The sequence below is a fragment of the Suncus etruscus genome, chromosome 1 (genome assembly GCF_024139225.1).
Source record: "Suncus etruscus isolate mSunEtr1 chromosome 1, mSunEtr1.pri.cur, whole genome shotgun sequence".
In the NCBI taxonomy this organism is placed as follows: Eukaryota; Metazoa; Chordata; class Mammalia; order Eulipotyphla; family Soricidae; genus Suncus; species Suncus etruscus.
In genome coordinates, this window is record NC_064848.1 from 155,629,180 (window position 1) to 155,632,967 (window position 3,788).

Below are 3,788 nucleotides of genomic sequence, written 5' to 3' on the forward strand. Positions count from 1 at the left end.
AATAAAAAAACTAAAAAACTTGATAGGTGAAATGAAAACCTCAGTGGAAAGCCTCTCCAACAGAGTAACAGCAGCTGAGGATAGAATCAGTGAGCTGGAAGATGAGATGCATAACAAATCCACAGCAAAAGAGGTTGGAAAAGAGCCTTAAAGCAAATGATAAGACAATGAAAAAAATCCTCAAAGTATGTGAAGACACTAAAAATATAACACTTTAATAAACTAAACAGAAACTACATAAGAATCATTGGAGTGCCAGAGACCCAGGAAAAAAATCCCCAGAAAGAATCAATAGTCAAGGACATCATTGCAGAGAAACTCCCAGAGCTAAAGCTGCAAGCAACCAAATCCTGCATGCCCAAAAAGAACCAGCTAAAAGAGGCCCCCCAAAAAGCACCCAAGACACATCCTAGTCACAATGACAAATACCACTGATAGGTATAGAATACTGAAAGCAGCAAGATTAAAAAGGAAAATTATATTTAAAGGAGCATCCTTTGGACTTAAAACAGATATGTAACAAGAGACCCTCAAGGTCTGAAGGCAGTGTTGGGACATAGTATCAAACTCAATGAAATGAATGCTTCACTTAGAATATTTCACCTAGCCAGATTCATTCAGGTTTGAATAGCTAAAGAAACCTTGAGGAAAAAGAAGATGGGAGGCAACACTTTCCCCAACTTTAAATTGTACTACAAAATAGCATTAGCTGTTAAAACAGCCTGGTATTAGAATAAAGGCATACCTGTCAGATCAATGGAATAGACTTGAGTATTCAGAGAATGTTTCCCAGACAATCAATCTTTGATAAGGGGGAAAGAAATGCAAAATGGACAAAGGAAAGCCTCTTCAACACGTGGTGTTGACACAACTGGTCAGCCACATGTAAAAAAGCAAACTTGACCTCCATCAAACACCATGCATAAAAGTCAAATTCACATGGATTAAAGACCTTGATATCAGACCTGAAACCTAAGGTATATAGAAGAAGATGTAGATAAAACACTCCATGATATTAAGACTAAATGATACCTATATTCATTGCAGTGCTATTTACAATAGCCAGAATCTGGAAACAGCCCAGATGCCCAACAAAAGATAAGTGGCTCAAGAAACTATGGCACATATACACAATGGAATACTCTACAGTGTCAGGAAAAATGAAGTCATGACATTTTCCTATACATGGATGACATGGAAACTACTATGCTGAGTGAAATAAGTCATAGGGAGAGAAATAGACACAGAATAGTCTCACTCATCTACTTGGTTTTAAGAAAAATTAAAAAATGTTATTGTAATAATTCCCAGAAACAGTAGAGATGAGTGCTGGAAGGACCAGCCCATGATGTGAAGCTTACCACAAAGAGTAGTGAGTGCAATTACAGAAATAATTACACTAATAACTATCATTACAATGGTAGTGAGTGAGAGACATAGAATGCCTGTCTCAAATATAGGCAGTGGGTTGGGGAGGAGATAGGAGGCAATGGTGGTAGAAAGGTTGCAATGGTAAATGGTTTTTTTTATAACTGAAACCCAACTAAAACATGTTTATAATCATGGTGCTTAAATAAAGATACTATAAAAAAATTTAGTGTTCTTTACTATATTATGTAATTTTGATTTATTGTCTGTTTGCTAAAGAGTAAACTAATAACTAGCTAAGAAAAGAAAATTTGGGGTCTTTTAAAATTTATTTCTTTTTCTTTTTAATTTTATTGTATTTTATTTAAACACCTTGATTACAAACATAATTGTGGTTGGGTTTCTGTCATATAAAGAACACCCCCCATCACCAGTGCAGCATTCCCATCACCAATAACCCAATTCTCCCTCCTCCCACACCCCACGCCTCCTTGTACTTTACACAGGCTTTCTACTTTCCTCATACATTCTCACTGTTAGAATAGTTCTCAATGTAGTTATTTCTCTAAGCTCATCACTCTTTGTGGTAAGCTTCATGAGGTGAGCTGGAACTTCCAGCCTTCCTCTCTTTTGACTTTAAAAATTATTGCAAAAATGTCTTTCATTTTTCTTAAAACCCATAGATGAGTGAGACCATTCTGTGTCTTAAAATTTTTAAATGAAACAGAGCACTAAATTCAAACAGTGTTCAGAATCTCTAATAGTGCTCATTCTGTTCTTACCTTTTATCATGTAGTGCCAGGGAGATGCCTTCCCAGTTCAGAGCCTTAGATTTTTCCTCCTACAAATAAGTATACTAAGTAGCAATAATATCCAAGATGAACCTAGCATGATACTTGGCACAGAGCAGATACCTATGGCTAATACATATTATAGTGATCATGCAGCTTATTTATTTCTCAAGGCCCAACTGCATTCTTCAGGAAGCGTTCCCTGATCACCTAGCTCCTAGTATATCAATTTCCTTCTCTCCCAGTTCTGATAGTTCTTGCTATCAGCCCCACCAATCTAACACCTGGCTGACTCCGCACTCAACTTTGTTGGACACTGATTTCTCTCCATAAAATATTCATGTCTCCCTGGTACATAAAAAAAAAATACTTTGAGAACAGAGGCCACCTTGACTTCATCCTACCTCCCCATGATGTTGATCTGGGAAAACCATAGATGCTCTGGTCAATAGGTCAAATGGGGCCAGTGGCTGAGAAGTGGAAGTTGGCTGTTTGACAAAAGCAATAGAGAACTACTGGAGAAAGATGACAGAGCAGGACTTTGGGCCAAGCATTAAGCATCAGGTGCACAATATTCCCAGTCTATTTTTTTCCTTCTTTCCCAGCTGGCAGGCCAGGAGGCTACTGGCAGAGTTGATGAATGTTACAGGGGCTGCACATTATTAATCACCTTAAAAGCAAACATTCATCTTGCTGCAAGATTTTTACTTTTCTCCTCTAATAACGGATTAAAGTGCCCGGATATTAATGGGCCAGATAATTTACGTTTTGCTTAAGCAGAAAAAACAAATCATCAGGCCCTTGTGGCAACACCACTTTCCGACAGATTGAGAGATAGGCTGAATAAATTGCTGTAACTAAAGCATGCACGTATGAGCACTCACCCACAGACACATAACAGTTTGCAAACATTTTGCAATGAGTTTACTATGATTTTTGTATACAAATATCCACTCTCCGACTAAAGAGTTTTTTTCTTTTGCCTGCCTTCTCTGTCACTTGGGACAAGTAAGCCCCAAATTCCTGTCAGCAATCCCCTATGTTCCTCTTCACTGATGGCAACCTCAACCCTGAATTTAATCCAGTTTCAAGACAAAAATAATCTTTGCATGGTCCAGCACTGCCAAGAGACATCAAGATGGGCCATGACCATTGTTCTCTTCTTTCTCTGGCTCTCCTAACCAGAATCTTGAAAAAAAGCCATTTTTCTGAAAGGAGAAGCCTGAAGAAAATTTATCTTTTATTGTTTGGAGGTTTGGAGGGAAAGGAGCCTACACCCAGTGATACTCAGGGTATATTCCTGGCTCTGGATCCAGGAATCATTCCTGGTGGACTCCAGGGGGCCATATATGACAGTAGGGATGAAACTCCAGATTAGCTATATGCAATGCAAATACACCACCTGCTTCACTATCTCTACTGACTCCAGAAAAATGTTCATCCTTTGTTTCAAAACTCATGAATTATCTCAGATTTTCATCCACTGCTTAAATAGTGCCATTGGTCCAGTCATGGAGAGACAAGTGATCTGAATCCTTCTACATGGGCAAGGACTTCTTGATAGGTTTCCTGCCATTCCCTGGGCTTCAAGCACACTATCTGAACATGGATGTTCAGTTTTGAAACTCT